At 44.9% G+C, this 12,957-nt stretch overlaps 1 protein-coding gene across 2 annotated transcripts in view; it reads left to right on the forward strand.

Annotated features, from left to right (window-relative positions):
* The window catches only part of LOC102790037 (thyroid hormone receptor alpha), a 144,882-nt gene that overhangs the window by 89,456 nt on the left and 42,469 nt on the right, over nucleotides 1–12,957 (forward strand). The gene's annotated exons all lie outside the window — the stretch shown is intronic.

Below are 12,957 nucleotides of genomic sequence, written 5' to 3' on the forward strand. Positions count from 1 at the left end.
GTAGTGACCTTACTTTGAGTTTGATTCCATAAAAAGTGACAAAAACATTAGTGTCCGTTGTGCGTGGGAAGAAAACTTCTTTTTACAGCGAAAAAACCCCTAAACTTCCAAACAAGCACGAGTAGCTACGACGTAATGAGAAACTCACAGAGAAACTCGCGGATTCTTCCACTGACCGCTGCACACCTGCACCAGGGTAACCCTCCGCCTACCCCACTCCTGCTTTACAGGTGAAAATAGAGCAACAGGACCGCTAGTCTTTGACTTTATTTATTTTCTGCTGTGTTTTACTTGCATCTATTTGAAAGACTGAGTGTAAACACACAAAATATTTTATTTTATGTGCTGGAATGTGCAGAAAATAGGTTTAAATATTAAACAAATTTCTTCCAGTCAGAGAATGTTGCAGATAATTAATTTTTTGCTTGATGCATAAAGTTAAAAGATTAAAACTAATAAAACAAGTTTTAAAAAGAGACTTTTCCATTTGATTACATTTTGTATGATGAATTATGTAGAAAAAGTAGAATTGGGCTGAAAGATCTATCGCTTTATCACCTATTCAGGTTGTAAATCGTGGTTTTAAAAAGTAACTAAGTAACTAAGTAATTAATTACTTTTGAAAATAAGTAATCAGTAAAGTAACTGGATTACTTTTTTGGGGAAGTAATCAGTAATTAGTAACTGATTACTTTTTTTAAGGAACTTGACCAACACTGCTCATTACACATTCACATATTGTAATCATGTATTGGGAGTGCTACCTATATTTCCTCAGACACGTAGAAGAACATCCAGACAACAGCGTCACAGCATTTCCTCTCGCACAGAGCAGAGAGCAGAAGGGAAAAGGCCTCAAAACAGAGCTGCTGTGAGTCTGTTTATCCCGGTCACATGAGCAGAAATGTTGCTGGGACAAATCAGAGTTATTAAAGAGTAGGGGTTATAAACTGTAAGAAATGCATTTAGCGTTGAGGTGAACAGATGTCATATGCACGGTTAAGCAGGTTACCTCCTCTAACAGGAAAGAATATCATGGACTCACCCAGACCACCACCAAAGAGGACACAGGTGTGATTTTGTGTATAAATAAAGACAACTGTCATAAGCAGCATAAAGATGGTCAGAAATTAACACACAGTCTTCAAAAAAAAGAAAACAAACCTGCTTATTGCCATGCAGAGTTCCTCGCCACTCTGAGCCAGAAAAAACCCCAGATTAACTTTCAAAAGTTGCACGTGCCACGTACCTACCCAGCTGTATGAATAATGTATGCATGTTGGCGTGTGTGTTTACATGCATGCCTCGTACGAGCGCACGTGTGTGCGTCTGTGTGGGGATAAGCGGAGTGAAGAGAGCTGGATTAGGAGCAGTGAGGGCAGATGGAGCCGCAGAAAGCAGAGGACAGTTTGGGACACCTCAGTGTGCGACATCAACAGGGGATTGTCGCTTTGTGTTGTTTTTGCGCATGCGCACGTGTGACTCTGAGTATCATTGGGCACGCACGTGTTCCTGTGAGTGCTGCCTCATGCCCTGACCCCTCCCCTCTGTGCTGCCTGAGTCACGGCGTGTTCTTGATACAAGCGCACACACACACACACACACACACGCGGCTTCGCATAGCCTGGAGTCGGGGAGCTGAAATAGAATTTGGTGTGTGTATGTCTCAAAATTAACTGCAGTGCGAAGCCTTTGAATGTTTCAGGAGGCAGTTCGCTTTTATCAGAGCAATTCAATTAATGTCTGCAGAGCAGAATTGCAACTGAGTGATTGGATGTGTGTTTGAAGAAGTTTGCATGCAGAAATCTGTGTGATTACAAGAATTTCTGTGCTTTTCTTTTTACTTCTGTGCTTAGAATAACCTCGTATGTTTGTAACGCAGAACTGAGATCAGTGCTTTCATATCGCTCTCAGCTAGCTGGCTGCGGGGGTGGATTGGCATTTCATAGATACTGACTCCAATATCAAAAGTAAATTCTTTTAAACTCCTTATCGAGCCCACTTCAGTTCAGCTTTCATCATTTATGAGTAAAAGTTGAAAATAAGAATAGAAGGCAGTGATTTAAGACGCTGAGATGTCGTAACATGTGCTGTTTGCTTTCTTTGAGTAATCGAGCTGGCTGATTTTGACCGCTCCTACCATCTGTGTTAACGGGTTACACTGGGAGAGCTGGTTATGATGGAAAATTGTGTCTCCGTGCATATTGGAACAGGAATTGCAGTGAAGGCAGGTTCCAAATGTTTTGACCCTTTGCAGTCATTCCCCTCAAGTTTTTCACTTTAGTTTATTGGTGCCTATAAGTGAAAGTGGCAGTGGAGCCTTTGAATAGCTGAGACGTGGAAGTCTTTGGAATGCAGAGATAATAAAATAGTTTTGTTTGGTCTTTTTTTTCCACACACAACTCGTCAGAAAACAATGTGGGAATTGAGAATTTGTAAGCAGAAAAAACGAATGGCAGCGATGGCGGAAAAATCAGCTCCAGTGTATGAAATGAGTTGATTGACACTGACTGGAGATGACTCACCGCTCATTCAGCGTTACACTTCCCCCACTTGAAATGCCTTTGAAACGTCAGCACAAAGGATGAATGACTGCATTAAAACCATGCTTCGTTTAGAGGTGTTTAAAGGTTCAACCGTTGCCAGGTTTGCCACCTCCGAAGTCTCTGAGATTCAAAGACGTTGGATCACAGTTATATTTCAGAGTGCTACCTGCATCTGTTTTAAACAGTCTTTGGTGTATTAGACCCAGAGCAGAACAAATTAAAGTGCGTTAAATATTTTACCTGCACTGATACACAGTGTTGGGGAGTAACGGAATACATGTACCGCCGTTACGTATTTAAAATACAAAATATGAGTAACTGTATTCCGTTACAGTTACCATTTAAAAAGGTGGTATTTAGAATACAGTTACTTTGTTGAAATAAATGGATTACACGGCGGTACTTCCCTGTTTCATATTGTGGCGGGTCAGGACTGTTTGGGTTTTGTTTGACAGCTACGTTCTGTTGTTCCAGGTGGCAGCGTTACGGTTGCCATGGTTACAGGGTGACGCTCTCTCTCTGCGTGTTTCCTGGGTGAGAGAGGCCTTTTTGTTGTTGTGCTAGGCTAACAGGCAGAATGCTACCGGCTCTAAAGAATGTAGCATCATGGGCAGTGTAGTCCGTGCTGCAGGGAGAATGGACTGCCATACACGTTATGTGTCTGTGAGCGAGGGAGGGAGAAAAAGGAAAAGTACGAGCTGTCATCGAGCAAAAACGGGAGCTGGAAGCATGTAAATATAATAATAACCACTGCAGCCAAGAAGAGAGCCTGACGAGCCCAGTTGTAAGTAAGCTATTAAGACTCGACTGTACACCGTGTTCGTGTTTTCCTCCAAAAACAATAAGTTCCGTTGGAGCAGCCTTTCAACGCCTCTCTCTGTCTCTGCTAGCAAAGTTGACCCAGACAACAAAGTAAAGCTAGTTTTCAGCTACGAGCCGACACAGAACCCACCGTATTAGCCAGAGGTCCCTTTACTACGGTTCGGAGCCGCGGACCTTCAGTAACAGTAATAAATCACAGCAATAGTACATTCATGTAGTTGTAAACAGCATGATAATATATTAAGTAATCCAAAGTATTCAGAATACGTTACTCTCATTGAGTAACGTAACGGAATACGTTACAGAATACATTTTGGGGCATGTAATCTGTAATCTGTAATGGAATACATTTTAAAAGTAACCTTACCAACACTGCTGATACATCCCAAGAGTCTCATTGAGTCACATTTTTGTCCACCTGTGGTTCCCATTGCGTGATCCACCGTGATGTTCCTGTTTGTGTAAAATGTGAAAAGGTGGATTTCTACATATGATATTTAATTGATGTATTTTTGCTGTAGTTTCTCGTGGCTGAATGCAGGCACATCGTCACGACACGCTGTTTTGAAGAGAATCGTTTCTGCTGAGAGGAGCTCGTGTCCTTCAGATCACAAAGCTGATTTTTCTCTGGTAGGAAAGAGCACTGATGGTGGCACTTGCTCTGTGCTCTTGCGATTGCTATAGTCAGACTTAAAGAACATGTCTGTGCAGCTTGTTTTGGACATGAAAGACGGCACCAGATTTAGCTTTTCTACTCTTTTATGTGTGCATCATTTTAGTCAGTGGAATCTCTGGTTTCTGAACACATTTCTCCTTTAAAAATTTCTCTTCCTGTTTTAATCATTGAGTATTTTTTTTTTATCCTGACGTTTATATCAAACTGCATGGCTCTTTACAGCTTCCTTCATATTTTAGTAAAAGATTGAGCTTTTTGTAATTTTGTAGTGCATGTTGTTTGAAATAGTTGTTCTTACACTAAAATAACAGAGTTTAAAACAAAAAACAGCATCAACCATTGAATTCTGGGATAGGTTGGGCCACGAAGGATACACCCGACCCATCCTTCAAATCCAGGGAGAAGGAGGATGCATTTGAAGGAGTCTTCAAACGTGGACAGCCTTCGTTGCGTCGCTGTCGTGTAATCGGCCTATTAATGTGGCCTCCGAAGAATGCGACCCCTGAATTTGGACACAGCTACGATACCGAAGACTGCTTCTTCTTCGTGGTTTAACGGCAGCTGGCATTCTTGTAGATGCAGTTCTGCCATCTTCTGTTTCAGTCCGTTATTACACTCTTAAATCCTACTACCTATTCCTGCGTCTTTCTGGATCTTACAAAGCTTCAAACAACTCGTCAACTATTAAATTAGTCGTCAACAATTTTGATAGTCGGCGTAATCCCGACTAGTCATGGCAGCCCTACCTGTAATTTAATTTTAGCACGAAAGTTATCTATCATATGACATCCTTTGTCCAAATCAAGTCTTAAAAGCAACTGTGCAGTTTGGTTTTTAGCTACTTGTGCTGTTTGTCATCTCTTTCGGCCTCACATGCCTGCAGCGTCACTGCGAAGAACAGAAGACTGATCAACAGCCTGCAGGGCAAACATAAAGAGAGATGTCGCAGCAGTGACACCCATATGACCTCCCTCTTAGAATCAGTAAGACTTAGCAGGTGGTGCCGGATTACGAGCATTCCTATATTGACAGAGGCAGAAAGAGAAAATTAGCACTTTGAAGTTCCAGCGTGTTAACAATACTTAGAACATGTTATAAGATCTGCACTCAGGAACTGAAGGCACAGCTGTGAATTAGTTATCTGAGTCATCTCAGCAAGCTTTACTCAGGCCTTGAGCATTTCAGTCCACTCTACAACTGGAGAACATTCACTCGCTGTCTTCGACAACAGAGTCGCTTCTCTTAACCTCCAAGCTTCAGCGTTTGTCTTTAGGGAACGTTCCACCAGAGCCGCAGAAGACAGTGTTCAACTGTTGCCACAGGATTATTGGTCCACATCTTGAGTAGAGTGAAATTCACATGTTAAAAAAACAACAGAAAAAACAGTAGCATGCTGTTCTTTAAACATTGAACTCTCAAGTCTTCAACATTTATATCAAATATACAGATTAAAGGAGAAACCACCATGAAAAGGTCTCAGTGACGGATTGGGCCACAGCTTTGGTCTTGATTCTTCAGATCTCTGGGATACAGTTCCCCCATGAGAGCTTAAATGTTCCATAAGCTATTTCCTTATGGATTGTTTTGAAGGTGATTGAGATTGACCAGTGCAATATCACCCTATTAGAGCACTTCGCTCTCGCTCTGCAGGCCTACTTGTTGTTCCTAGAGTATTTAAAAGTAGAATGGGAGGCAGAGCCTTCAGTTTTCAGGCCCCTCTTCTTTGGAACCAGCTTCCAGTTTGGATTCAGGAGACAGACACTATCTCTACTTTTAAGATTAGGCTTCAAACTTTCCTTTTTGCTAAAGCATATAGTTAGGGCTGGACCAGGTGACCCTGAATCCTCCCTTAGTTATGCTGCAATAGACGTAGGCTGCCGGGGGATTCCCATGATGCATTGAGTTTTTCCTTTCCAGTCACCTTTCTCACTCACTATGTGTTAACAGACCTCTCTGCATTGAATCGTATCTGTTATTAATCTCTGTCTCTCTTCCACAGCATGTCTTTATCCTGTCTTCCTTCTCTCACCCCAACCAATCACAGCAGATGGCCACCCCTCCCTGAGCCTGGTTCTGCTGGAGGTTTCTTCCTGTTAAAAGGGAGTTTTTCCTTCCCACTGTCGCCAAAGTGCTGCTCATAGGGGGTCATATGATTGTTGGGTTTTTCTCTGTATCTATGAAGCGCCTTGAGGCGACTTTTGTTGTGATTTGGCGCTATATAAATAAAATTGAATTGAATTGAATTGAATCTATTCAGATCAATCTGCTGCCCATCACCTACCTTCCTGTCTACTGTAGATTTAAATTGATAGATTCTGTGAAAATTCCCATAAACAACAACACAATATCTGTCCGTTCCACTGCTATTTATTGAAAAATCACGACTGTAAACACTTGGACATTGAAGTTCTGATAGTTGGTCCTGTTTCTTTCAGAAACACATGCACCCTGGTGTTTCATTGTTGAGGTTCTTGAGGTTATTCTAAAAGGGGATGGTTTTGTCTACACCAAATCTGTCTATTATTACTCTGGCAAACATCCGTCTTTGTCTCTTCTATTTAGAGCACATTATTCCAGATGGCCTTGCCTTTGTTTTTCACATTCATCTGCTTTCGTTTTCCTTTTGGACAGCAAAGGATTTATCCCAGCATGCTTCCAGTGTTTTACTTTTGCTGCCTCCTTTTGATTGTTGAAATGCTTTGATACCAACAGTTTTGAAGAGTTCCTCTGAGTTACTTGGATGGAATTTTGGATTTGGCATTCTCAAATCCAAAATTCAGGGCGATCGTGGCTCAAGAGTTGGGAGTTCGCCTTGTAATCGGAAGGTTGCCGGTTCGAGCCCCGGCTCGGACAGTCTCGGTCGTTGTGTCCTTGGGCAAGACACTTTACCCGTTGCCTACTGGTGGTGGTCAGAGGGCCCGGTGGCGCCAGTGTCTGGCAGCCTCGCCTCTGTCAGTGCGCTCCAGGGTGGCTGTGGCTACAATGTAGCTGCCATCACCAGTGTGTGAATGGGTGGATGACTGGATGTGTAAAGTGCTTTGGGGTCCTTAGGGACTAGTAAAAGCGCTATATAAATACAGGCCATTTACCATCTCAGTAAAAGTGTTTGGTATAAGAATAGTTTTATGGCAGGCGTATCTAGCGACAGCTTTGGCACTGTAATCTGCCAGTAGCAGCAGCTCCACCCAACCCAAGCCGTAGGTGTAGCCTTCTCTGTCAGTAAACTCTACAAGTCTAATTTACATTATGGAGCCCTACTCTTAACTCACATAAATGTAACACTGTCGGTGAAGCTGGGTTTAAGAAATAAATGTTTAAACTTTAAGTTTTAAGAACATGTTTAATGCCTTCTTGTGCCAGTACAGAACATTACGTCACCGGTTGGTTGGCTGGTTGCGACTAATAGACTTACATTAGTTTACGTTAGCTAACTAGTGACAGAACTGATAACACTGTGAAAAGTAATTGACCCAAGTACGTGAAACGAATTATGAGTCCAGTCCAGTTTGTTGTTCAGAGGAACACCAAGGTACCTGTGGCTGTCCACAGCCTTGATGTCCATACCTTGGATGTTCAGTGGTGGCAGTGGAGGATGTTTGTGCCTGCAGAGGTCTACCACCAGCTCCTTGGTTTTACTAGTGTTGATCTGAAGGTAGTTCAGCTGGCACCAGTCCACAAAGTCTTGAGTCAGATCTCTGTACTCCTTGTCGTCCCCTTCTGTGATGAGGTGACTATTGCAGAGTTGTCAGAGAACTTCTGCAGGAAGCACTGGGTGGAGTTGTGGGAGAAGTCGGCAGTGTAGATGGTGAAGAGGAACGCAGCCAGAACCGTTCCCTGTGTGGCCCCCGTACTGCAGATGACCCTGTCCGACACACAGCCCTGAATTCTCACATACTGTGGTCGGTCAGTGAGGTAGTCCAAAATCCAGGTAGTGAGGTGATGGTCCACTCCTGAGTTCTCCAGCTTGTCCTTCAGGACTGTGGGAAGAATAGTGTTGAAGGCACTGGAGAAATCAAAGAACATGATTCTCACAGTGCTCCCAGCGGTCTCCAGGTGAGCGAGGGAACGATGCAGGAGGTGAATGACGGCATCATCTGCTCCAATGCCAGGCTGGTAGGCAAACTGAAGTGGGTCCAACAATGAGCTCACCAGGTGCCGAAGCTGAGCCAGGACCAGCCGCTCCAGGGTCTTCATCAGGTGGGATGTCAGAGCCACCGGCCTGTAGCTGTTGAGGTCCTTGGGGCGTGAAGTCTTTGGCACTGGTACAACACAGGAGGTTTTCCAGAGCTGTGGGACTCTCCCCAGCCTCAGGCTCAGGTTGAAAAGGTGCTCCATCACCCCACACAGTTGGTCTGCGCAGAACCTGACGACCCTTGAGCTGATCCCATCATGATCATGGCTAAGCTGGAAACCTGGACCCTCCGTGACTACATGAAGTACCTTCTGAAAGTCTACTAGAAGGTGTGAATGGAGCATTATGGGCAATCCCTACTTGCTACCATCACGAAACCAACTGATCTACACCACAGCAGCAGTGATCACTGACATGAGGCTACAAGATGAACAGCAACAAGGAGAGTAGACTTTATATCCCAAGATTCAGTTATGCTTCCTTATTTTATACAAGTAAATATGTCGTCCTTAGTGTGGCAGTTATCAGTCCTCTAGGAAATAATTAGGAAGGACACCAGCACTGCAACATGAGTACCCAGCACTGATAGTGACATAACACTGCCTCTATCTGTGTGTGTTTTTTGTGTAACCACCAGAGGAAAGCAACTGTGTGACCCTTCCACAGTCACAGAGGTCAGACCTCTGCATCATTTTTTAATGCTGCAGAGACAATGACACTTACAGAACCATGAAGGCTTTTTAACAAGTTATCAGAGTGGGCAGATGCATCCTGTAGCAACACATTCCTGCGTCAGGTAGGTTAGCTAGTGTGTCTAACAGCAGATTCAGACATAAAACTGAACGACTGCTCTGTCAACAGTAAACTAAATGTACAAGTATCACCACAGTTTTCTATAAAAACCTTTTAGATGCTGTTTCCAGCTCATCAAGTCAGCGATGCAGCTGACAGATAGCTGACGCTGTGGAATTTACCTTGAGGTGTTGCTAAAACTGTCAGTGGTTTGTTGGAGCCTAACAAAAAGGGTGACATTGTCAGTAAAAAGAAAGACGTTAGCAGAGGTGGGGAACTAAAGGAGAGGAATGACAGACAAAAAGACACGAAGCAAGATAGATATAAACGGAAATATTCTATTCAATAAAAGTTACATTTTATGCATCATTTGAACGCAGAATCATTGAAGAACTGTTTTTAAGAGAGAAAGAAAGATGAACAGTAAAGTGGGGAGCAAATATAACGCTGCCTGAACTGTAGTGACTTTTGCAGTTCTTAATGGACATTTCTTCCCAACACGTTCTCACTCCCACAGCGTAACATTTTACGCTAGGTGACAAATCGTCAACATATTACGTTTTTGGCTACCCACCACGTTCCTAAATGACGACCTCGGAAAAATTAGGAAATATGAGAACTGTATGGACTCAATCTACACATGTTCGCTCTTTTTCTTCAAATCGCTTAGAAACACACTATTTAACATAATTAAAGTGATGGTTAAGGTCAAGAAAAAGGTTATGGTTAGGGCTAGGGATAAGGTTAGGTTGCGGGCTGGAATACAGGGCTGGAACGTCTATGTGGCGGGGCGTGGCCTGCGGTGCCGCGCAGAGGAGGCGGGCGCACCTGCACGGCATCCGCAATCACGCCCCGCCGATATAAATATTGTACTGGGTCCTGTGGTGGGGGTTGTTGTGATCATGTTGAGCGGGCTGCAGGAGAGCTGCAGCTCTGAGTATTGTGGACAGCAACCGTGTGAGTCAATAAAGTGTCGAAATGCCACTGGGTCTGCCGTGTATGTTTACAGTGGTGCCGAAACCCAGGACGGGAGGCACGGCAGATCCACGAGTGGGCCAGCAGAGGGAGGAGCTGGTGAGAATGGTGGCCGAGCTGGCGGCCACGCAGCAGGAGCAGGCGGCGGTGTGGCGCCGCAGGCGGGAAGAGCTGCAGGAGCAGACTGAACGGCACCTGCAGAGGATGGAGTATCTGGCGGCGCTGATCCGGTCCTGCCCGACACCACCGCCGTCCCCACCGGCGCTCCCCAATGGCGCTGGAGTGGAGGAAATCCAGTTCGTGCAGGCGCCCGTGCCGGGCCCCTAGGTTGCGACCAGCTAGCACGCAGCCTGCCACAGCGCCTGTCCCCACACCTCGTGTGGCGGCTCCTGTCCCCACACCTCCTCGTGTGCCGCCCGGGTTCGGCAGGGCCCGGTGCCCGTTCCTGCGCCCCGGAAGAAGGCAGCGGAGCCGGCGCGCGAGGAGCCGGCGCGCGAGGAGCCGGCGCGCGAGGAGCCGGCGCGCGAGGAGCCGGCAGCGGTGGAGGCGGCGCCCGAGGAGCCGCTCCAGCCGGGAGAGGCAACGGCGGAGGCCGGGCCCGAGGAGCCGCTCCAGCCGGGAGAGACGGCACCGGAGGCGGCGCCCGAGGAGCCGCTCCAGCCGGGAGGGGCGGAGAAGCCGCGGGATAAGTCGGAGGGGCCTGTGCTAGGGGAGTCCGTGCCACCGAAGCCCGAGGTCGGCGGGGTGAGCAGAGCGGAGTAGGTTCGGCCGGATGGTTCCCCGGCCTCAGTCGGGCGATGGGGGTATGTGGCCTGCGGTGCCGCGCAGAGGAGGTGGGCGCACCTGCACGGCATCCGCAATCACGCCCTGCCGATATAAATATTGTACTGGGTCCTGTGGTGGGGGTTGTTGTGATCATGTTGAGCGGGCAGCGGGAGAGCTGCAGCTCTGAGTATTGTGGACAGCAACCGTGTGAGTCAATAAAGTGTCGAAATGCCACTGGGTCTGCCGTGTATGTTTACAGTCTATTACCGCGGGAGCGTCATTGCACTGGATTTTACCCATAACCCGCCGCATACCATAAGAACGCCGAAGGTCTCCTTTCGCGTTCCTCAGGAACGCCGCGGGACGTGACAAAACGTCGGCATGTTACGCCTCGGGAGTGAGAACGGGCTGTTCTTCCTCACCTTGTAAAGAAACGCATGGGAGTTTTTGCTGTTGTGTGCATCAAGGACTCCTCTGTGTAGTACAGTCTACCCTCTGTGCCAGCACTGATGTCCTCGTATCCACTCTTGCCACTCTAGTGAAGCTAATAATAAATGTTTAATAGATTAGTATTTTTTCCTCTCGAGCAAATCCATTTGATGCATAAATTGCATTAACCACTTAATTTCATTGGTAGTTTTGTGGCTCTGCAGCATTCCCTCCTTTCTGTTGGTGGTTATTTTATCTAAAAGAGCATGTATTATGTGTCCGCCTTGTTGTTTTTGGATGCTGTTTTATTGTTCAGGGTAACACAAAGTGCAGATTGTCTGGCGGGAATGGGTCAGTGATGATTGGATCTTCTTAAACTGAAAAAGATGAATTAATTGCATTATTAGATTTTGCAAACTGAATAAGCAAATATTCTGTCTGCTCACCAGGAGGAAGAAGGTGATGTCCTTTCATTTCAGTGTGCCACATCAGGACTACAATTATGTTGCCGTTGTTTCTCCCTCTTTATAACAAGTGTTAAGCTTCGTGAAACAGTTTTCACCTCATCAGCTGTCCTAAGGGCTAACATTTTTTGGATATAACCCGTGTTGATTGGTTTATTTATTTTATGAGGATTTAGTTTTAACTGTCTTCCTAGCAAATGTCATAATTCTAAGACTATTCTAAGATTTTCGTCATGAGGAGTTAATCTTAGTACAAGGACGCTTTTGAATACAAGCCGTGGTTGTATTAGTTCGTTTAACAGTCCATCGGTCTATTTACAGCTACAGTCATTCAATGAAAAGCACGATTTGGAGACTGCGGCATGACTGAGATTACTGCCAGCATTTACAAGGAACCTGACATTTTGTTGCCTGTTTTTAAAAAAAAAAGAGACCATACTGTAGTTACAGACCAGCAAGATGCATCTATAGGCTGCACGTGTGCAAGGCAAAAACACACATATGCTTGTTAAGCAACATACAAATAAAATACTAGAATTTCATTCATGCAAGTGAGCGAACATTTCCTCACGTTCTTTCTCAAATTTGCTCCAGAAACCAGCAACATGACAGACGTGAGGGAAACGTGTAGTTCAGAGGAACTTCTTGTACCTAACGTACAGTATTCGAAAAGCTGGGAATTAGCTATAGCACTAACTAAACTAGGGTGTGCACCTGCTGTTTAGCAGTGTAAAGTTCAACATTATAAAAACTCTATTAGCCAGTGGACGGTATGCAGTTTTTGTCTCCATTGGCTTTATGTTTCTGCTTGTCTCATACCCAGAATCACCATTTACTTTATAGTAAAGCAAGAAAACACAATTAGTTCCACTTGGAGTTGGACTCCCTCTTCATTTTAGTGATGTGGTTGTATAGATCTACAAGTCAGTCGACCGCTTTTACCCTGATCTCTCATACTTCTCTCCAACTATTGGGTGAATTGCCATGAAAATTTGGCATTTACATTCTCCGGAATATTAAGTCTTATCACTTTGAGGTTGACATTTCCCTGACATTTCCCTTTGGTGAAACCAGCAAGCTTGAAATGTCTTGAAAAATAATAACTTAAAGCAGACCATAATAAATTTTATTGAAGACACACATGATCCCCTCAGGATAAATGTTATCACTCTGGTAGTCGCCCGACTTCTTTATCTGGACCTATCATTACTTCAGCGTTCTCGTTTGCCAAACACTGATTTGTTTTGTTTAATGGTAATTACCTAGTTTTGCCACACTAAAATGTCAAAGCAAGCTGTTGTGCACATTATCTAAAAGTTGACGTCGGTTCATATAAAAACTTCATGCTTAGTTGCT

Source organism: Neolamprologus brichardi, unplaced genomic scaffold (assembly GCF_056152115.1).
Source record: "Neolamprologus brichardi isolate AB-2024 unplaced genomic scaffold, ASM5615211v1 NODE_ptg000031l+_length_7269946_cov_1, whole genome shotgun sequence".
Taxonomy (NCBI): Eukaryota; Metazoa; Chordata; class Actinopteri; order Cichliformes; family Cichlidae; genus Neolamprologus; species Neolamprologus brichardi.